Consider the following 24,037-nt stretch of genomic DNA (forward strand, 5'->3'; position numbering starts at 1 on the left):
CCAAATACTCATAACCAAAATGCAACATGCAAAAACTTAAAGGTTATGTCTAAAATAGCAAAATTAAATATTACAAATTGGGGATGAAAATAAAATATTCGAAAATATGAAGGTCAAATGTTTAAAACAACAAAGATTCAACTACAGCAATACTTAGGACTAAAATTAGGACTAAAATTAAACGCACTTGAAATAAAGAAACTAAATTAAAACACAAACGTTCAAATTAAGGACTAAAATGAACCATAAGCAAAACCTTAATGACCCAAAGCTGAAATCACCCGAAAATTACAAATAAAACTGAAATTTGAAAAAAGCTAAATCAAGACAATCAAAACATAGTAAATTCGAAATCAGACCCTACAGGTGACCAAAATATAAATAAACGCTAAACTTAGGAGGATTAAAACCTAATTAACCCTAAAGTTTTAATATATATCCTAACTAAAATAATAAACCTAACCTAATTCTAAACTAAACAACCCAGCCGCAATCTCTTCATCTTCTCAAACGTTCCCCTCTTCTCTACTCTCCCATCTCTACTTGGTGATAACATTAAAAAACCACCACCATTTTGACAGGTAGATGATTGAGAACGAAAAGATCTATTCACCATCAATTGCTTTGACTTCTCTTTGGGGCTATCACCAAAATATTTAGACAAAATGAGTGACTAGTAAACAACCGGATTTAGGAACTTCAGACCTTTCCTTTACTCTCGGCCATGTACAGGCGAAACAAAGAGAAGAGGAAGCTCATGGATTTTTTAGTTTTTCTTTAAGCTATCACGAACCAGTTTTTCATTTTATTTTATTTTTCAGACCTTTTCTTTAGTCTCGTTTACAGATTTTTCCTCTAATTTTACAAATGAAAGATATGCTCAAAAGAACTCACCGGTGGGCTTCGAAAGGTAAACACTATACTCATCTTTATTTTTTATTTTAAAATTTTAAAATATGAGAACTAACCCGAATAATCTATATGCAAGGCTTTAATCAATCTAAGGATGTAACCCTCATCTTCACTTCAAACATAATGCAGATGATGGCCCCCTGCTCTCGTTTCACTCACACTCGGCGATGACACCCAGACAAATAACACTTACCCGAGAACAAAAATCGTAAAAATCGTAAGAAAATCTCTCTTTTTTAATTACCCGTATTCATTCTGTAAACTCACACAAAACACTAAGAAATATCAAACAGTTGGCACCTATATTTGAATTGCTTCCTCTCGAAAAGAAGTCGGATCGCTTTTACAAATGCCTTTGGGGTTTAATACCCGATTACAACATTTCATTTAATGTTTTTTTCCCTGCTATTGATTGCTAAATCGCCCCCCTTCGGATCCTCCTTTCTGTTATTGATGAACCCCGATTTTATCTCCATTGTCTTCACCCAATTTCCTTGTCATCTTCTTCATTTTTCTTTGTTATTTGGTGAAATATTGACAGGTTTAGGTATTGACTTTGGCTCAATTTTCTGCTGATTTTGCTTTTGTTTGCTGTTGAATTGATAATAATGGCTTTGGTGGCTGCTTGATTAGCGGCGACTCATACGCATGGAAGGGAACAGCAGTAAAGCACACATGCATCTCTAGTTGATCCGAACTTGGTTAGGGTCTGGACCGATTCGAGTTGATTTTCTGGGCACCAAGATTTGTTGTAATATGAGTTTGTAAATTGGGCTGTAAATGTAAAATATAATAACTAATAATAATAATATTATTATTATTATATTTTAATATTTATAATATTTTTTTAAGTCTGATCAAAAACGTGTGTCTACAGATAAGTTCTCGTAAAAAAGAAAATTCTACAGAAATAAAATTAAGAAATGTGACATACTCATACACACAAATAATTGACGTTCTACATTCTTCTTGAATTTTTCATGATTGTTTGCGACAATATGTAGGACATAGTATCGATGTTGGACATAGGGTAGCTGCCACATTGGACTCAAAGAGTCCCATTATTGCTTTGATCTCAACTCCGTGATTTGAAATGACACATAATTTTTCCATCGCGACAACATGTAAACGTAAGTTGTTTAGGAAAAAAACCCAATAATATGTATCTTCTCCTTCAACAAGGGCAAAAGCAACTGAAAGAATATTGCGATTACCATCTTGAACAACTCTCAATAATAGAATGTGCTTGTATTTTCCATATAAGAATATCCCATCAATATGGACCACGGGCTTGTAATATTTCACAGCATTAATGCATTGTGGATAAGTCCAAAACAGCCAGTAGAATTGACATCGATCGTGAACCAGTCGATCATTGTTGTATACATGATAAGTTTCAAAGTCCACTATTTTAATTATTAGAAATATAATAAATGATCGTAAATATATTATTATAAAATATATATTTTTAACTATTTTAATTAGAACGAATCAGTTCAAAATTTTACTCTAAAAATCAACACGGTTCGAGACGAAAGAAAGACCAACCTCGTCCTTGTCTATCCCTAGTTCCACTTGATCCGTGTGTCCTACTGATTTTACATTTCATTTTTTTCTTTCTTGCTCTATTTTTCTTTTTGCGTTTATTTGTTTTTGATCGATTCATAATATATGAAGTATTTTATTATTTTAAGTTTCTTTGTTAGAATTAATAAAAAAGAAGTTTCTTTGTTAGAAACATTACCTTTGGTTCTTGGATTCTGTTTGGGTAATAAGAAATTGAAAGAAGATAAATGAAAAGGAACTTCAACTTTAATCTAGCTTTAATCTGAACCATTTCTCAAGTTCAACGATCTGTCACAAGTCAACTTTAAATTTTGTTTCTAATGCTTTTCTTTGTGCAACTTTCGGGGACCTAATAAAAATTAAAAATTAGAAAGTTCTCAAAAGTAAATTAGATATAAAATATTGTTCAAGGATCTATATGATGTTTTAGTAGTAATTTAGGAATAAAATTAAATATTAATATTTTTGTTAATATTATCACATCATCAATTTAACGGAGATGATAATAGATTGATCATTTTGTTACACATCGATAATGTTAGTTTTATTACTTTTGAAATTTCAATGAAGAAAACAAAAACTTAATCAAACATTAGTGAGTACTTGTTGGAAGATACACTGTTGCAAAATGAGGCGTTAGCACTGATTGGAAATATTAAATAAAATAATTAAATAGAACGATAATCGTGTCATTGTAATCCACTGTCTTAGAAGTGAATTTACTCTGATGTGTGTAATCGCTACAATGGACGAATGGCCCCCCGAGGTTAGCACAACTCTCCAAATTTCGTACACCCGAAAGATGGAATAGACTTGGTGATATTACTCTTCTCTCAAAACTTAAAAAAATCATTTGAACAGGTTTATAAAACCAATGAGAGTGTTTCTAAAGCAAATATTTGCTTGGTATATTTCTCTTGAAGTGCCATATGAAATGAAAAAAAATAAAATCTATTTATAGGCTCAACATAGGGGTAGAATGGTAAAAGATTCAATAGTCGTTACAAAAAAATAATTTGTCATATTCATTATTCTAATGAGCATAAACTATATTAAATATTTTGTAACGGCTATAAATGGCCAAACAAACTCTAATAAATAATATTATATCGAGATGATCTTATTTAAAAGAAACAGATACAAACTGAATTGGATAACACCAAACAGTTCATAGCCAATGTAAAATTCTTTGTATTACCAACATTCCCCACTAATACAAAATAAATCTTTTGTAAAAAAACGAGAAATTTGAAGTTAAAACATGATAAGAGAAATAGCTAGATTAATTGCTTATGCACTAGTGAACATATATTGAACTAGTACATAGTGATGATGAGTAATTCTTCTCTTAGATAAGTGAACAAATCTTGAACTTTTTAAGATTATGGTGAACTCATAACACACAACTAACCCCTTCCTCCAATGAAGTTCTCGATGTGTCTACAAAGTATATATACAAATGTATATATATAATATAGCTCTCTTTCTTTATGATTCTAGTAAGTGTACTAGAAGAATGACCCAACATTTTCATAAAAGGTGACTGATCATTCTCACTTACATATGTTATCTCTTCATCTCAATATAAACCACCCAAATTGGACTATGAAATAATTAAGAGCTTTTTCAATAGCTCATCCTCACAATAGGTATGGTGGATTTCTTCAAGTTCATTTTTAAATGAACCACCCAAACTTTGAGATAAGAAATCATTAAGAATAAATATTCAACCTCATTAATTGGTGAATTCAATATATCTTCCTCATTAGGAATTGTCAAACTCTTGGGTTTGAATTCATTAAGAGTTTTAAGAAAACTTACCCTCTTTACTAGTAAGTTCATCTAGTCCTCTACGATTAGAACTACCCACTCAACACTGGGTTATGAATTTATTACGAATAGATATTCAACCAAAAATTAGAAATTTCATCAAGTATTTCTCACTAAAATCACCCAATGCCCAATCTATGAATTTATTAAGAGCAATTAAGCTCATCATGTGCATGTACATTATTCGTCATAAGGATAGGTAGGTAGAAATGTACACTGCGATTCTTTCCATGGTTTCGTTTGACCACATTGAAAATAGATAACTAAGTTGGGTATCCACCATGAATTCCTCAACCAATGGGCTTTAAACATACCCCCTCGACAAATCAAGAATCAATTTCCAACTAGGTTCCTCTCTGGCTTTAATTATCATTTTAAGACACCCCCACATTTCTAACATTTTTAGGATAGAAATAAATCCATAAGTGTCTTAAACAATATGTAAACAAATTCTCTAACACATATACTCAATTAAACTAGAGTAAAGTTTGTTATCAATTTTAACTATGAAACTATACTTTAACAAACTCAAATATTGTTTACAGATGATTATATTCTCAAATGATTATGAAATTTCTTATATCCTATTTTAACCATTCGCGACTTTTCCCATTCAAAAAGAATTTTAATTTTTCCTAATTTAAAAAAAATGTTTAGGAAATTATTAATATTATGAGGAGTTTTCAATTTTCCTAACAATAGAAAAATTATCTCAATTTTAGTGCAAGAGATTTAACACAACTCCTGAGAATAGACAATTTATTTCATTTTCTCTATTTAAGAGTATACTCAATGGTTACAAACCATCTTTTAGTAGCACTAGTGTCTATCCCTTTTCCATTCATAATTTTCAACATATTAGCCCTAGGCACACTTAAAGAGTTCTTAATATGTCATAGTAATTTTTTAAAATTGAGATAGTGGGCATAATAATGAAAAGGGCACCAGGTAGGTTTCTATGAAAGAGAGGTGGTGCATTAGACGCGCTTAAGTACCAGGTCTTCGTAAAACAAATCCTAAACATGCAATTTCATACTCATCACACTACTTTCCAATATATCAATTATGAATTTTCTCTTTATTAAGGTCTTTTAAATAATTATGCTTGATACTTTTAAATCAATATATTATTTAAGCATACACATTTTGGGCTCGTTACTGCTTTAGTCGTAGTAGTAGTTTTTCACTACCTTAGTCTTAACTAGTGGTTTATCTCATTTCATAGTATTTCCATTAAGTTTAAAAGAAAAACTTAAAGGCTTTGTTTAAACTGATTCATGTATCATTCTAAGCATGAATTAATATGCAACAATTATAAATAATCTGACCTCATAGGTAGAACTATAACTCCTAAACAGACTTTTTTGTTCTCACCATGCGTGCAACTTCAGACTTTGCATCATCATCTATAATCAGCATGCCCCAAAATCTATCATGACGATCACTTCATGTGAATCAACACCTATTTTGAATCTTCTAAATTCAAATGAAGATTATATCAGGTTAGTCACGAAAATAATTTACTAACATAATAAAACTAAAATAATTTACTGGTAGTAACAAGATTCCTATCTTTAAAATTTTGGTTCATCTTCAATAGATTGTAGAAATCAAAACTTGAATTTAACAACTATTCGGTTTGGAAAATCTTCTCATTTCAACTTCACCAGCTCCATACTTCTCCAAAAATTACACATTTTCTGTGCCTTTACAAATTTCTCAAAAGAAATTATTAGTACGGTAAAAAATACTTAAAATTATTTTCACCTTAACTTTCAAAAAATGTACAATCTTACCCCCTCCCACATGAGAATAAATAATTTCATATCTCCACATGAATCAATTATCATACATGCATTATCTCACATACCAAAATGTCAATGTTCATATCATTATAATCTTGTCACTTCTAGATTATAGCATGCAAGTTTCAAAATTGAACGTTTAATACACTTATATTTATATAGCTATCAACAAATATTTATGTAGATATTGAATAAAACGTACAATTTACTATTGAAACTTAAAAACATTTAAATAAAATAGTTATAAGTAACATTTATGCATAAATTTAAATGCCATGAAACCACCAATAAATATATAATCATGCATAATTTTGAAGCATGTTTAAACACTTCTATGCACTACTCTAGTGCATATCATTCAAAACATCTAACACATGTCTTATATTATAAAGCAAGATTTTATTAAGACATGTTTTAAAGCTAATAAAATAGTTTCTCGGTTTCCTCCACCATTTATGACAATAAAGCATGGAAACACTTTAAATCATTTTCATATGGCCCTTTTATTAATAGTTTTAAATAGTATAATCCATAAATATAATTTTCCACCTTTTCAAAAGGTTTTAAATCGTATGAATCAATGGTTCTTAGTGGTAAAAAATTGTTATTATTTCTTGAAGTCTCGAGTTTGAACATCGAAAAAAGTTCTAAAATCAAATTTATTTTTAAAAAGCGTTTTACATAGCCATTATGGTCCTTCTATAATAGATTTTCAACCGTTCCTAATTTTCCTTAAAACTTATTAAATTAACAAGCTAAAAATTGAGGAACATTTGACATTAAAGACAATTATTATTTTTTCACAAACTTAACAATTCAACAAGCATACATAATTAATTTTTTTAATTAATCACTGATATATCCAATCTATTGACCTACTAATCCAGATCAGGTACTGCAGAGGCGAGGGCGACCCTCCCAATCCAGTTTGCTCCATTCTCAAACATCAGGATTTGAACTCCTGACCTTGACCTTGCTTAAAGGACATAGTGCCCCAAACCACTAGAACAACTGTTGGTATATTAATATTATAATTAACAACCCTTCAACATTGATTTTGCCATTTCCTATTAAAAAGTTTTACCATTCTAAAATGGCCTTCAACAATGAAAACCGTAAGCTATTGACAATCCTTTTCAAAGTACAATTAAATTAGAGGGAAAACGTTTGCATTATTAAAACACTTATGATCTAAGGAAACATCTATAAAAAAAATACGTTCATATGACCTCACATGTTAGTAGAACCAATCCTCATTTAGTTTAATAGAATTTTTTTATTAAAATATAATGCAAATAAAATAGTAATAACCATATACCGATTCGATAGAAAACTTGCTTTTCAGTTTATGCAAATCATGCGATTTAACTTAATCTCACCAACGATTTAGGTTGTGTTTGCTACTGAATTTTCTTGTTCAAGTCCCATATTTTCTTTGAGTTTCAATCATGTTTAAGTAGGAGTATTCATTCGCTTCTAAATTATTGGAAAATTGACTGTTGCAAAACGAAGCGTTACCACTAGCTGAAAATATTAAATAAAATAATTAAATGGGATGATAACCGTGTCATGGTAATCTATGACCTTAGAAGTGAATTCACCTCGATGTTTGTAAACGCTACAATGAACGAATGCCCCCATATTAGCACGGCTCTCCAAATTCTGTATACCCAAAAGATGGAGTGGATTTGGTGATATTGATTTTCTCTCAAAACTTAAAAAAAAAAAAAAACCCACTCTGAACAGGTTTACAAAACCAATGAGATTGTTTCTAAAGTAAACATTTGTTTGGGATATTTCTCTTGAAATGCCATTTGAAATGAAAAAAATAAACATCCACTTATAGGCTCAATATAGGGATAAAATAGTAAAAAATTCAATAGCAGTTACAAAATAATTAATTTTTATAAACATTATTCTAATGACCATAAACTATATTAAATATTTTGTAATAACTATAAATTATAAAATAAATTATGATAAATAATATTTTATCAGGAATCGAATTGAACAACTCCAAACGGTTCATACCCAATATAAAATTCTTTATATTATCAACACTCGTATAATTTATTATTTTTTAAATTAAAAAATATGTGTTTAAATTATAACTATTTTATTTTAAATATTTATTTAGCCATTATTTTAAGATTAAACCGACACCACCATAAAAAGATCACAGTCCAATGAAGGGATGATAGTGATTTGATTTTTAATTTGTTTCGATTTTCTTTTAAATCCCTAAAATTTTTAATTTTCTCAAAAATATCCTTGAAATTATTAATTCTAAAAAATTCCATAATCCGTAGGTCATTATCCCTAAATCATATCTACCGTCGTTGAATTAACTACCCTCGTCCACCTTTTTCATCGTTGGACTCCACCATTAATTATTTCTTTCATATTTATTTATTTATTTTTTCATTTGTCTTTCTGTAAAATTCTTCAATTTTGAAAAGAAAATATTGTTATATTGTTCACCCAATCTCGATTTCTTTATTAAACTTCATTGATGCATCGTCGTCAGCAAATATGCACCCTCCTCTCTGTGACTGCCCTTTCGATCATGCCTCTACTTATCTATTAGTGGTTTTCTTTTTACGTTTATAACATCCTAAACTTAATCAGTATAAGGTGCTGCATAAAATCATCAAAAAAAAATTCAAAAACTTACTCTCAAAATTCAAACCATTTCATAAATATTAAAAACATTTAATATTAAAAATGGCAGCGGTGGTTGTCTTCTCCGACCACTACCCTGTCATTTTTAGTTATGTTTTATCGTATTTTCTATAATAATATTCTGGGTCATTTCTCTAGTAAAGGGTATCATGGCTAACGGTGTTTTTGGACTCTCGGTGTAGGTTTCTTTATTGTTTTTGTTCTAGATTTTTTAATTTTCTTGAATATATGGTTGTTGCTTTCCTAATGCATAGTTCATCTGTTCGTTTGTTCAAGTCGGTTCGTTGGGTATCTCATCTATGTGACGGATTGGATTGTTGTTTAGAAGATGTCGCTTTTTTCGTTGGTCATTTTGATTTTTCTTAAAGTTTCTCTCCTCCATGTTGGTTGTTCGGAGATGTTGGTGTGTTCAGTTTTTGTACGTCGTTGCTTCACTTGTTAATGGTTTTGGATATAGGCTATCTCTAAGCGATCATTGTTATATTTTATTTTCGATAATCTCGATTGTATTTGTTCAGTCTGTCATTGGCAGGACGATTGTTGATACGACTTTCGATAAATAAAATATATTGGTTATTTAAAAAACATTTAAAATGTTTTATATAAAATGGAATTCCATGACAATTTAGTACAAAATTAAATAACATAAAATTTATAAATCATTAATACACCAATAAAGGTTTATGAATATATCCCGGCTTTGGGTTTTTGTTTGTTTTAAAACCTAATGAGCCCAATGATCAGTCGCACTGTTTCTTAACCTTAGTGACTTAGTCAGTATCGGGAGAAGCTCCACCCTCATTATCTGACAATGGAAGGCTCCGTCGAAGAAACGGCGAAAGAAGTTTCTGATTCAGCTGTGGATTCGGCTTCTACCGCTGAAACTCAGAGCAAAAAGTATATCTATTTCCCTCTTCATCTCTTTCTGCTTGTTTTATTCTTGAGAAAATTAACAGCGAAACAATTGGATACTTCGATTTTCAATATGGTTTTATTTATTTATGTTTGTAAAATGTGTTGGCAGTGCTCGTAAGAAGGAACTTAAAAATAAGCAACGGGAGGAGGAGCGCCGCCGTAAGGAGGAGGAAAAAGCAGCCAAACAGGTACCATGTTGCTTTTTCTTTTTCCCTTAAAGATAACATTGTTATCCTTTTTTAAAGTAAAATGTGAACTTATAAAAAATCAAACTATATTTTGAATGTTAGAATTAAAATTTATGAGCATAGTTTTAATTGTAGTGATTATGTATTTAGATCCTTACTTTTTGAGCAGTTGCTATCTAAAACAATAAATTACCTTCAAATTTAGCAAAATTAAGATATGCAGTTTAGAATTTCTCATGTAAACTAATTAGTATATTGTTTCTATCAAATGTGTGCAATTATTCTTAAAGTTGACTTATTTAATTTTGTTTTCTTAACACAAGAAAAATTTTAAAAATAGTATGTGTCGTAACCGTCTTTCGGTTGGGCCCGGAATTGGGCTTCGACTTGGATTAAACGAATTGGAGTCGCCACCGATCACTTTAAAAACATTTAGGTGGATCGGATACCATCTTACCTGATCTGCATTTTTACCAGAAATGTGTCGGGTTCGGGAGTCGGTTACGGTCAAGGAAGAATTAGCACCCTTGAACCGCCCTTTCGGTACCAATTAATTTGCCGGTTGTCTTAGTTGCGAAAATTTAAATTTAAATTAAAATTAAAAAAAAAAATCAATTCGAATAATTACCTTTGACGATTAAAAATATCCCTAAAATGTAAAGAATGATAGATTTTAAAGGTAATAAAATAAAAATAAAAAGACAAATAAATAAATAAATAAAATACACTAAAATTAAAAGAGAAAAAAAATGAATAACTAAATAAAAATACTAAAATTAAAAAGGAACAAAATGACTAACTAAATTGAAATAAATTAAAATTGATGGATTAACTTGGTATTAAAAAAAAATGAACTGCAAAAGAAAAAATAAAAAAGTTAGAGGACCAAATCACAATGAAAAATGACTTTAAGCAAACAAATGAAATTTATCCAAACCTGGAAGGACTAAAACAACAATTTGGCCCTAAGAATTTCAAGACCAACATGTTACAGTCTTGGAAAATATAACCAGTGCACGTGTTGATGAAAACCAAATTTCGCTATGAAACCGATATCGAGTAGCTTACGTTGCATAAAATGTTATTTTATGAGGGCAGCCGATTCCACCGGTCTTCATGTGCCACTCGCATATAAACGAGTCCATTCCTTGGTTGTCTCAACGGCTTCTGCCTCATTACTTCCAGTGCTAGCAATATTTTCAGAAAGTGGATCATCGGGATTTGGAGCACTCAAAAGTGCATGGATGCTCAAAAGTACAGTTCGGATCTGGAGAGATGGACTCCATTTGTCTTCTTCAGGCAGAAATAGTTCCAACTTGAAAACCCCTCCTTCGTATGGAGACTGAGTGGGACCAAGGATCATCACATTGAAATATCCATATTATCCTCTGAAGGTGAAGCAATAATTCCGGTGTCGGCTCACTTAGGAGACGCTGCATTTCCTTGATGATTCTTCGAGAAAGATTATTGTTGTCATTTGCGAGCTGCTCGAAACAAGCATGTTACGTGAAGAAAAAAACAAGGCTTGATGTTGACCATGTAAGAACCAGGAGCTGCTGTTGTTCCCATCTTTTTTTTCTTATTGAATCACCCGAAGTCAGATGCAGTTCAAAGCAAGGAAGAAGAAGGGCTGAGTAGCAGTAACTGGAATGGGATAAGGAGATGCCATTGATGAAACCTCCTTAAAACCCCAAATGAATAATAATAGAAATAACCCTTTTTTTTATATAGATCCTAACACTGCACTCACTGTGTTTGGATTTTTTGTTGGCTCAGTTGGCTACTGTTTCCCTATGGAAATATAACAGAAAAAGGAACGTGGGGACCCTTGTTTAGATTTGGTATGAGAATGAACCCAGAAATGAAAAATTTTGGTGGGAAAGAAGAAATCAAAAAGGTAAAAAAGATTCGTTTTTGTTGCAGAGTAGTCAGGCCTAAAGCTTGATGCTTGCTCCCCGATCTGCTGCCTCCTCCATTTACTTTCTTAGTTTATGAGTACAGGGCTTTCCATTTGTAAATGGGAAATTAAAAGGAGTGGGTGGTTGGAAGAAACATTAAATTCGACCTCCTCAAGAGCCCCCCTTTTGAATATTAAAAGCACAGATCTTTCTAATCCTAGAGAAAAAGAGTTGATATCCGTGGCCCCCCTTTTGTGTTTTCCTCCCCCATTTAGGAACAAAAATGAGTGATAGATAGGTGATAGTCGTGGGGTACTGGAGTAGGTGGGATAGTGGGATTGAACGTGGTTTAGTGGTTGTTTGATGGGAATGGAAGACCTGCAAAAAAAATGTATATATATAAATTAATAAAATAATAATAATAAATAAATAATAAATTTTTTGTTGTCTCGGACAAAAATGGATGTCTACAGTATGTATTCCTCATTTTGTTATTTATCATTGCTGGAGTTCTTCAATTTCATCATGACCATTTTGGTAACCTAATTGTACTTTTTATTCAGGCTGCAGCCAAGACAAGCTCACAAAGTCAGAAATCAGCTGCAGCTGATGATGAAGATATGGATCCAACGGTATAGTTTAGCAACTGCTATAGTATTTACCTTGAATAATGAATGAATGAGAAGTTCATAAGGATTTCATTGAACTTCTCGGACATAATTTTAACATAGTCATTTCTTTTCAGCAATTCCATGAGAATAGGCTGAAATTTCTTGCAGCTCAAAAGGCAGAGGGAAAAAATCCATATCCTCATAAGTTCTTTGCATCAATGTCTGTCATTGAATATATAGATAAATATAGAAGCTTAGGCAATGGGGAGCATATCGAGCATGTCTCAGTATCTTTGGCTGGTATTTAAATGAGCTACTCTTACTCCAAAAGTATTATGCAATGTATCATGGTTTCTTTTCATTTATTTATTTTTGAAATGGCCACCACATTTCTTTTATGTTAGGTCGAATTATGAGCAAAAGATCATCAAGTTCAAAGCTTTTCTTTTATGACTTGCATGGTGAGGGGGCCAAAGTCCAAGTTATGACTGATGCAAGGTATATATCCATTTTTTTCATCATAGGACATGCATGTTCTTTATTAGTTTGGTCCAAGTTTCTCTTATAGTCAGACTTATGGGAATTTCAAGAAAAAACATTATACATACTCACTGTTAAGTTTTCACTGAAATTTTACATTCTTAGAACAAAAAGCTACATTTAGGTGCGTCATCCAACTAATTTTTTTTACTGCAACAAAAAAAGCTACATTTTTTGGTGCATTTACCAGCAAAATAATTGAGCATGTGGTGGATATTTATGTATTATTATTATTATTATAATTCAATATGTTGTCTAGTTTTGAATCTTCATGATGACCAGTGATGCACACTCAAGTTAAGTTCAGCTTAGAAAATGTTATAGTTGATATTTCTGTGATTATCTTTCCTATTTTAGGAGCAATGTTTGGAATTCATCATGGTGCAATGTTCTATATGCTCTCTTATATGCACCAAAAAATTTTGAATTTATAATTATGTATCTATCCTATATTTATGCTTTCAGATTTTCGTAATCTACTGCAAGTGCACGAATAATTAACTGAAATTTTTTCAGTGCATATAATTCATTATTTAAATACATACAAGTTAAATATTTTGGAGGCACTACCTTGGCCTCTGTGATCTATTCTAGTTGAGGTTAGTGATTGGTTATGTGCCTTTGTCTATTGTCCTGTCCCCGTCTTCTCCGCTGCACAATTCCAATTCTCATACTTCCCTTTTGTATATTTTTTCTTCTGTTACCACAGCAAGTCAGGCTTGGATGAAGCGGAGTTTGCAAATTCCATTCCAGTGTGAAGCGCGGTGATATTGTTGGAGTCACTGGGTTTCCAGGTTGGGGAATTATACATTACTCCTTTTGTTCCCAAATGTTGGTCTTGTCTCTTTTTATTAAATTTAATTACAAAATAAAATAAGCCTTTCCCTAGTACTGTTTCCTTTATGGATCTTATGAAGGTATCATTGTTTGAACTTATGAAGTATGCAGGAGTTGACTTGTGACTCTCCTTCATGATTGCATTTCTTTCTATTCTTGTAGTTAACTTTCTTGCAGCATTTTCTAAAAGATTGTGTGTAATTCTCCTCCCACTATCAGGCAACCCTCTCTCTTTTTGGGGTCAGGAGTGGGTGTTAAATGAAACAATTTTCTGGAAGTTTTCTTCTTATGCTCTGTCTTTCACTTTCTAAATTTGTTCTTTGTTTCTTTTAGGCAAAACTAAGAGAGGGGAGCTGAGCATCTTCCTACGTCATTTATTGTTTTATCCCATTGTCTTCATATGATGCCGAGGCAAAAAGCAGGTCCTGATGCCAGTGTGAAGGTAAACCAGGGTTCGGTGTGACTGTTTTTCGTTCAGATCCTTTGATGATAACAATGTTTCTTTTTCATTTCTTTTTTTGCAGAAAACTGATGTATGGGTCCCAGGAAATACCAGGAATCCTGAAACATACATTTTGAAGGATCAGGTACTATTTCATATCTAATCATAGAAACTTTATTGTATAATTGGTTTCCTGCCATATACCATGTTTGATGCTGATGCATGTTAATTTAGCTTGCTATATACTGCAACATCAATTCTATTTTACAGCATGAAACTTGTCATTGTTAATTTTAAATCAAGAATGTGATGCTTATTTAGGAAATGATCTTGTTGGATGTATCAGTTGTTACATTTTTCCTCTTGCCTTATTATTTCTTATTGCATCCTGTTGGCTAATATTACTGAAAAGCTGTTTGATGCAAGTCTATGGAAGTCTTTGCACTTGTATTTATAGACAAGTTTTTATTCTCCCTAGAATTCAATCGGTTTATATTTGTTCCCCCCCCCCTTCCATGGTAGGAAACTCGATATCGCCAACGCTATCTTGATTTGATGTTAAACCTGGAGGTTCGTCAAATATTCAAGACCAGATCTAAGATCATTTCTTATGTAAGGAGCTTTCTCGACAATCTTGATTTCTTGGAGGTTAGTCATCTATTCAATGTATTAAATTACAAATTTTCTTTGTAAGTTCTCTTTTGTGGATGTTTCATTAATGTGAACATTCCATCATTAGGTTGAAACTCCCATGATGAACATGATTGCTGGAGGTGCAGCTGCTCGTCCGTTTGTAACTCATCACAATGAATTGAACATGAAGCTCTACATGCGTATTGCTCCGAGTTATATCTTAAGGAGCTAGTAGTTGGTGGACTGGATCGTGTTTATGAGATTGGAAAACAGTTTAGGAATGAGGGTATTGATTTAACTCACAATCCCGAATTCACTACTTGCGAGTTCTATATGGCTTTTGCGGACTATAATGACTTGATGGAGCTCACTGAAAAAATGTTGAGTGGTAAGTAACTAAATGATCTGACATTTGGAAGATACCTTTCTGTCAGTTTTCTATTCATTCTGAATTTGTTGGATTTTCTCTGACTTGATTAATACACAACAGGGATGGTCAGGAACTTACAGGGGGCTATAAGATTAAGTATCACGCAAATGGCCTTGATAATGATCCAATTGAGATCGATTTCACTCCACCTTTCAGGTTTATGGATTACCTTTTACACATGATGTGTAACCCATGATGTGAATAGTGAGCAAAACTGAAAATGTCCTTGTAGTAATTTTGCTAAAAAATTCGTTACTAATTTTCACAGGAGGCTTGACATGGTAGGAGTTGGAAAAGATGGCTAACCTCAACATACCCAAGGACTTTTCCAGTGATGAAGCTAACAAGTATTTGGTGGATGCATGTGCAAAGTTGAGATCAAATGCCCTCCTCCTCAAACAACAGCACGTTTATTGGATAAAGTATGTCTTTTGTCTTTCCTCTTTCTCTTCGAATATGTCATGTGAATTAAAGCACTCCATGAGATTTTTCATATGATAGTAATCTTATGTTGGGAAGGGGAATACCGTTTGAGGGGGTCGACGGTCCAAGTGCTGAACTTTCACTAGTTTATTGAGTGGAATGGTACCTAATCTGTCAACTGGTTTATTCTCAATTAGATTGAGATGAAAAGTGAAAGCAAGAGAACAGAAACTGTCTCAACTTAATAGATTACATGGAAATGTCTATTGATGTAATATTTCCTGGTCTTTATTGTATAATTGGTTGGGCTTTTGTATAATTACATGAACGATTGATTATACCATGGCAAAACTTAGATCAGTAAGAAAATCAACGCCATGAGTGTTTATGTTGCCATAATGGACATATGGATGGCTAATTAGGCAACCTAGAATCCAATTTCTCCATTTTATACCTGATTGTAGTGGTTGATAGTTAATTTGCTAAATTAATTTAATATGGTAAGCTTAAAGTGTCCCAACTCCTAAGAACACTCTTTAGAAAAACCCATCATTCAATGATAATCTCAGCCCCCCCCCCCCTCCCCATCATTGTTCATAATGTTGTTTCTAAGTTTAAATTGATTATTGTAAATGTGAACCATATTTAGCTTATTTTTGTGTACGCACTTGTAGTGGCATTGTTCAGTTATGTTAAGAGATTTCTGTTGGGGTTGTGAATCATATATCCCCTGATAGAATGTGTCTATTCTCACCTTTATATGGTAACAGAGAGTTTATACACGTTTCCTATGCATGGATGTTCATGTTTCATATAAAATTTATATTTTTTATTTTTTGTTGCAGCTTGTTGGGCATTTTCTAGAAGAGACGTGTGTGAATCCTACTTTCATCATCAACCATCCTGAAATAATGAGTCCTTGGCCAAGTGGCACCGGTCTAAACCAGGGCTGACTGAACGCTTTGAACTGTTTATCAACAAACATGAAGTACGTTTACTCGACATCTTAAATCTAGTTTTTTTTGTCACTAATTTACTTTGGCTTATTGATCCCTTTCCCTTCCCAACTGTAGCTCTGCAATGCATACACTGAGTTGAATGATCCACTCGTACAACGTCAACGATTTGCGGAACAACTGAAGGTATAAAACATTATCACAAATTTTCTGCTGTGGCGGTAACTTTAGTTATACAAGGGCTTATTCTCATAGTGATGTTGGAATATCAGGATCGACAATCAGGTGATGATGAAGCAATGGCTTTAGATGAAACATTCTGTACCGCACTAGAGTACGGATTGCCAACAGGTGGCTGGGGACTGGGCATTGATCGACTAGCTATGTTATTAACCGATTCACAGAATATCAAGGTTCTCTCTCTCCGTCTGTCTTCTCATCTATGTGTGTGTTCCTAACTCTTCATTTTTTTCTTAAATACCTGTCCAACACATTCAGACATTGGTACAGAGATATGATCCTCCGAGAACCCATTGAATGCATTAAAAAACTTTGGAAAAAATTGAACATATTCGTGTGGGATACATATTCATATCCAACAACCACATCAGAGTCACATTAATATGGATATCAACTCTTTCATTCCAATTCTTTGGCAAAAATACTTGTTGAGATTCCATAATTGACTTTTAATAATCTCTTGCATCCTTGTTCAAACAGGAGGTTCTTTTCTTCCCCGCTATGAAACCTCAGGATGAACCATTGGCCAAAGGTGATTAATTGATATCCCTCATTGTTTCTTTATCTTTTTTGGTTTCCCTATTTAAATCTGAGAATATTGTTTGATTTTCATATTTGGCTTTACGAAAGGGCTTATAGTATTATACCGTAATGCACATGCAATATCTACGAAGCTGACTCCTATGTGTATTTTGTTCAGTTGTTCATTGGTAATCATGTTGATTTATCCGATGAAATTACATTAATGGTGTATTTAATTTGTAGCATGACACTGATGGTTTGATGGGTTTAGCAGCTCCAACATGTTGAGGGACTTGGCTTGTGGTAAATCCGCGTGATAAGAGGCGTCAAGCTTCGTTGATTTTCCGAGAGTTTGTGGTTGTTTGATAAGGTATTGCTAGTCGCATCATATATGGTGAAATTTACTTTGATTCAACCCTTGTCTTATATTCTGTTGATGTCAAAATATTTTAAGATTTTGCATAGTACTGAAATGACAGAAAGATTGGACATGTTGGACCATTTGGCTTTTGTTAGTTGAAGGAAATGGTTTTTCGTTATCAATTCATGAAAACAGCCGTGTGGTTTGTTAAAGTCTTTTTTTATAAAAGGCGCAAAAGGTTTTTGGAGACTAGGAGCACACCGAAACGTAAAAAAGTTCACATATTTTGTATTCAAAGCACGATAATTATATGTTTAAACGTGAAAACATTCAATGTTAATCAATTACTGTTGTTTAAAATAATATAAAAATTGTCAGAATCCCATATTTTTTTTAATAATAATAACATAATAAATTAAAATTTAAAAGAAACAATTTAATGAAATTTGGGACTAAATTGTAAGTTTTCAAAATTTGTAGGTTATTTTATAAAGTTGCAGGAAATATAGAGATTTAATACCGAATTTTTCCATTTTTTGACGGCAGAGAAAAAAATAAAAAGAAATGGAATGGTTGTCGTTGGGTTTAAACCCTGACACCTAGTATGCATGTCCACACTTTAGATATTTAGGGTGTATTTGGTTCACGGAATGTAAGATTATCAGTGGGAATAAAAGATTACCAGGGAATATGATTACTGAGAATGTTGTATTTTGTGTTTGGTTGATTTAGCAGGAATGTAAGATTATCGTGTTTGGTTAAAAGATAAAAGATTATTGGAATATATTTGATCAAATTGTCATTATTATATTTGTATAATATTACAAATTGCAAAATATTTATATTTTCTTTAAAAAATTAAATTCATATATTTATATAATTTTTTACAAAATTAAAATATAAAAAAGGTTTAATGAAAGGGTAAAAATTTTTTAACCACTGAACTTCATATAAAATTTTAATTATAGATTTTTTTTTGTAAATCTAAAATAATTTAAGGATAAATTTGTAATGTAACCTTTGTAGAATTTTTATTATTTAATGACAAAATAATGATATTTTTGAAAAAAAATAAAAATTTAATGGCATTTTAGTCCAAAACGCCGGTAATGTTACAATACCTAAGGAAAGGGAGGTAATGACATTCCCGGTAATATACCCAAAAAATCTACTATTGGTAATAAAACATTACGGGAATGAGATTCCCGGCCAACCAAACATGGGAATGTGGGATTCCCATCTCATGGGAATCCCACAATCCTTGAACCAAACACCCCCTTAGGTTAAAGTATTATTGTTGATTTTTATGGGTAAATATATTATCTAAAGCTTAACCATGTCATACCCTAAAAATCCCCAAATTCAAACCCCTAAATCTCTAACTTTCCCTCCCATCGCCAACCCTCTCCACCTGAATTCCCTCGTCTGATCACCATTGTTGTCGTTGCCACCTCCATCTGACTCATCTCTGTATGGCGACCAAAAGCCCCTTACCCTTTCACCGAAGTTTGGCTGCCAAACGATGTGTAGAAATCGTTGAAGGTTCGTCATCCCTAAACCCCAAATCAAATCAATTTTTCCTCGATTTCTACCGGTCGAAACACCCGTTCGCCTCACCGCCGTCGAGGTTGTGCTCGTCGTTCCTGTGTACCTGAAACCTAACCCTTGGGTTGTATTGTGGTCGTCGTTTCGTCATCGCCGGAGTGGGTAAGCTCGGGTTTAATTTTTGGGTTAATTTCCTCTTAGTTTTGCTTGATTTTTGGCTTTGTTCGAGATGTTTGAAGGCTGTGTTGCAACCAAAGTGGATCGGCCGACCGAAATGCCTCTGTCGCACGCGCTAGCACGCGCCGACATTGCGCGTGGGATTCGTTCGCCGGTCTAGGAGTCTTTTAGAATCAATCTAGTTAAACCGAACCGGGTCGAACTGAGTCAACTCGAACAGAATCAACTCGTTGTTGACTGGCCGTTAACTTTGACCAAAGTTAACCGTTGACTATTGACTTTGAACTAAAAAGTTAATTTTTTGAAAAGTCCTATTTATGTTTTTACGACATCTTGAGTCCAAATCCGAAGTCTGTTTTGCCAAATTTAATCATGGTAAGTTGTTTTTCGGTATTTTATCTCCCGATTCAATATGAATTTTCACATTTAAGTTTCGTTCCTAATGTGATTGGTTTTTCCATGTATCTGAGACATTATGGGACGTAGAATTAAAGTTCGAGGGTGATCAAATGGAGTTTAATTGGTTAACCAGTGTGGCTCTTAAATCGAGGCAATACTCTACTACCTTTTGTATGTTTTTCGAAACTCATTGATAATTGGTAAATGCATGAATGGAAATGATTGGTTAATTAGGTGTATTTAATTATCATTGGACTCAAATTGAATATAGAATAAATGCAGAACATTGTATAAGACTAAAACATCTCACAAAAGAAATTGGTTGATCGATTGGAAATAATTCTAAGTTCAGGGATTAGTTAGTAAAAAATTGACATCATGATCTAAAATTTTGATTTATTTCTTTAAAGGTTAAATGTCGGGAATACTTGATTAAGAAATTACGAGATTACCCTATGACCTAAAAATGGTCTGGACTGACCCTGATAGTAAAAGTACCCTATGAATTTTTAATTAATCCGACAAACTACTGATTCACCTATTAAATTCCTGATATGTTCGGAAAGTCGCTGATAATCAGATCCTAACATCCAAGAAGGTACAAGACCTAGATCTATTGATTTATCAGCAAACAACTAGTGACTAAAACATCAAGAGTATTATTTATGTTTGAATTGTTCAGAAAATTGAATTAAATGGAAAGACTGGATTGAAGGAAATGACCAAAATACCCCTGAAGTGTAAAATGAATATATTATATGACAAAGTTGAATTGAATGGAAATATTGTACGTATTCGAATCCTTGAAACGATCAAAGTACTCTGGAAACTTCGAAATAACCGGGATAAACTTGAATACTAAATGACCCAAGTACCCTTTATGACCTAGAATTTAGTGGATGACTTGGATAAATCTAGAAACACTGGTGAACTTATATGTTGTACCGTCTATAAGGGTTAGGAACCTCGAATCAAGCACGTCGACATTTCTTGATACCGTTGCAATATAGAAATGAAATAAATACCATTGGATTACCTTATCGTCTCCCTAAGATCCATTAAACGATGATTCTGAAGGTGATCATTTCAACTAGAGAAATCAGTATTAAAAGTGAATAATTGTGAAGTATCTAGGTCTAAATGATTGGCAAGTATCACAGTGTTGGGATTGGATAGTTTAATCGGACTATCCTGATAATTCGATAAAAATCCTAAGTATATAAATTTTTGTTTCACTCTCATTTGGTTAAATTACTAAGAATTCTTCAAGAAACCAAAAATGTCTAAAATGTATCTGATTGCCTGAATAATAGAATCACTCATGTCATATTTGAAATCTCTAGTAACTCTGATGTAAAAGATTCTGAATACATTCCTGAATACTTAGTGCCTCTGAAAATATCTGAATACTATATGATCTTGATAAATTACTTCTCGAATGACTAATGAATCCGTTAACTATCAAGCTACAAAAGTTTTATGGTTCCCTACTTGATAAATACCAAGTACCTCTGGAAAATCACTGAATCCTCTGGTGTGTTTCATATGTGTTATATGATTGTTTTATATGTTTTGAAAAGTGATTTACCGAAGTTATTGATTTACTATTTATGAACTATGGCTACATGATATGTACTCTCTGGTTACATGTTTTCATTGGAAAATATAATCGTTACCGAGTTATGGATCATGGAATATATGTTTACTGTGTGAATCGATTATTGGGATATTGTATGGGTAGGATTATGAAGTATGGAGATTCAGCTTTGATCAAGTTGGTAATTCCTTACGGACCTAAGGTATTCCTTGGGTAAGCTCTAAGGCCTCAAGGCACTCCCTTAGTATGGGGACTGTATTTTGGTGTACGGATGGAGGGTATTTATGTGATTTAAATAATTACATTGTCATTATTATAACATTCTACTGGATCATGATTTTAATATTAAAGTTACTACTCAATCTGATTTCTACTAGATATTGTATGGGTAGGAGTCTGGAGTATAGAGGAAAGCGTAAAAAATGAAAGAAGTGTGTTTGTCGTTTTGCGTTGCGTTTGTGCCTCGGAGACGATTTCTTCGGCACACATACCTAGACATTTGGGTGTGCAAAAATGTTTGATCCGAACAATCCGACGATCCGAAATTTCGAACATCCATTCCGAATCTTTTCAAATAATTTGAATTGAATATCCGATAAAAATTAGGATAATCAAATTGGATACGGATCGGTGGAATCTTGACTTTGAATTATCCAAATATTCGAAAAATAAATGGGTCTTTAATCCTAGGCCCAGTAGGCATTTGTTTCACGTGATAATCAGAGGCCCAGGAGAAGTATTGTTGACCAGATGAACCGAAGCCTGTGGCCGACTTCTCCAAGATAGACATTTTACTTTTTTCAAAGGCATTTTACTTTCTTCTCGAGTTTCAGGGATATTTTAGGGGTTCAAAGATGGTGTTTGAACCGCAAGATTCGTTAAGTTTTGAAAGCTCATTAATTTACAAATGAACGCTTTTATCATCTTACAAAGAACCTTGTGGTGTTTGTGATAATAAAAGCAAAGCAGGGGAATATGAACTTTTGCTATTCAGTTGGTTCACACAACCAACACTTGCTTTAAAGTTTAAATTCAAACTGAAAACTCTTTCCCGCAATGTTTTCAACATTATTGGTTCATAGAATTTTCTGTAAAATAGGATTGAGTTTAGGTCAAATAAGTGACATGTTTCGGACCGGATATCCAGTTTTTCGAATCATTATTTTAATTATTCGATTTTTTATATCGGAACGAATCCAATATCCGAATTTACACACCCCTCTTTTTGGAATTAAAGTTATCTATTTTCGTTTAAAATCTTATAATGGGCATTTAAAATAAACTTTAGTAGTCTTTCCATGAAGAGCCTACATTTATTTTACAATTAATAATCAGAAAAATGTTTGATACACAACATTTTCCTTTGTATTATATTTTAATTACACGATTTTTATTTAGGATTTAAGATTTATAATTTTATTTTATTTAAAATTTAAGATTTGTAATTTAACAAGATTACGAGATAAAAAAAAAAGTAGATGGACATGAATTGTCAAGTCTACTGTCAAAGAGGTTGATTAGAACACTGTTCAACATTTGATATTGGAGTACAGAGATAGATGAACTCAGAATACCTAATTTTAAAATGATCATGTTAAATAATATTAGTATATAAGATCATACAAGATGTAAAAGCATGCAATACAAACGAAAAAAATACTTTAAAAAAATTTGATCTGTAATTATTTTAACATGATTCTATTCATATCAACTGAATTAAAAATAAAAATCAGAACATAGTCATGTGTGACTTGTTATGTCAAAGCAAAAACACAATCAAATAGTTGAGATTAATTTATTCTCACAATCACTGCTTTTAATCTTGACTAGTAATTTTTATATGTTTGAAGCAAGAATAAACGTATACTACACCAAGGTGAAACAAAGTAATGAAAATACCCAAGTAAAATATTTCATGGTTTCACACAAGATAATATTAGACATGACATGATTATAGGAACATGAAAAAATCTATACTGAAACAACTCAAACATACGAAAAAAATACACAAACGGAATAGAACACATGGAAATTTATTTATTCATTTTACACATTATTGGATTGTCAAAATATGTAGGTTCGATGATTCTAGACAAGATATTAGATAGGGTGAATTGCACCCATGACCACTTAACTATGAGCGAATTTTATTTTGACCTCTGATCTTTCAATTTTTTCAATCAGACCACTTAACTATTTTAATGTTTTCAATCAAACCACCAGTCATAAATAGTTAATAGAATAAATGGAAATATTTTCAATCAAATTATAATGTAAATGAATAAAATAAAATAAAAACCCGGACAAAATGTAGTGTCTACAATTGCCCCTCTTTGCCCATTATCGGGTGACGAGAATTGGGCAAAGACCACAAACACTATTTTGTTCGACCTTGATGTTCACTCTGGATCAGGAGTTCCTCATTTCAAGGCAAATAAATCGAAAATGACTTCGTCCTTCTTGTTGAGGATGTCGGGTCACACTCTGATGATTTCCTTCAATTTGAAGATTTCATACTTGTTGATGAC

General features: G+C 32.4%; 1 protein-coding gene, 1 long non-coding RNA gene and 2 pseudogenes across 6 annotated transcripts in view; 2 read left to right on the top strand and 2 right to left on the bottom strand.

Annotated features, from left to right (window-relative positions):
- The first annotated feature begins 481 nt into the window (after nt 1-481).
- On the top strand, nt 482-1,681 carry LOC120146227. Of its 3 annotated transcripts, none has more exons than XR_005518195.1 (3): nt 482-910; nt 1,042-1,129; nt 1,454-1,681. It is a non-coding gene; the product is annotated as an uncharacterized LOC120146227 (long non-coding RNA). The 3 variants fall into 3 exon arrangements; XR_005518196.1 differs by having other exon boundaries at nt 1,546-1,681; XR_005518197.1 differs by having other exon boundaries at nt 1,042-1,120.
- Nucleotides 1,682-4,748: 3,067 nt separating this feature from the next.
- The window catches only part of LOC120146955 (DNA polymerase I-like), a 45,763-nt gene continuing 26,474 nt past the window's right edge, over nt 4,749-24,037 (bottom strand). For all 3 annotated transcript variants that reach the window (XM_039160439.1, XM_039160449.1, XM_039160432.1), the window contains 4 exons: nt 11,202-11,221; nt 10,884-10,887; nt 7,518-7,525; nt 4,749-4,760 (listed from right to left, as the gene is read on the bottom strand). The gene's annotated coding sequence lies outside the window, so the exon portion shown is untranslated. The remainder of the gene's footprint in view (nt 4,761-7,517; nt 7,526-10,883; nt 10,888-11,201; nt 11,222-24,037) is intronic.
- LOC120146975 lies at nt 9,534-17,931 on the top strand (annotated as a pseudogene).
- Nucleotides 10,937-11,467, bottom strand: LOC120146382 (annotated as a pseudogene).

This window comes from Hibiscus syriacus, unplaced genomic scaffold (genome assembly GCF_006381635.1).
Source record: "Hibiscus syriacus cultivar Baekdansim isolate YM2019G1 unplaced genomic scaffold, ASM638163v2 tig00002511_pilon, whole genome shotgun sequence".
Classification (NCBI taxonomy): Eukaryota; Viridiplantae; Streptophyta; class Magnoliopsida; order Malvales; family Malvaceae; genus Hibiscus; species Hibiscus syriacus.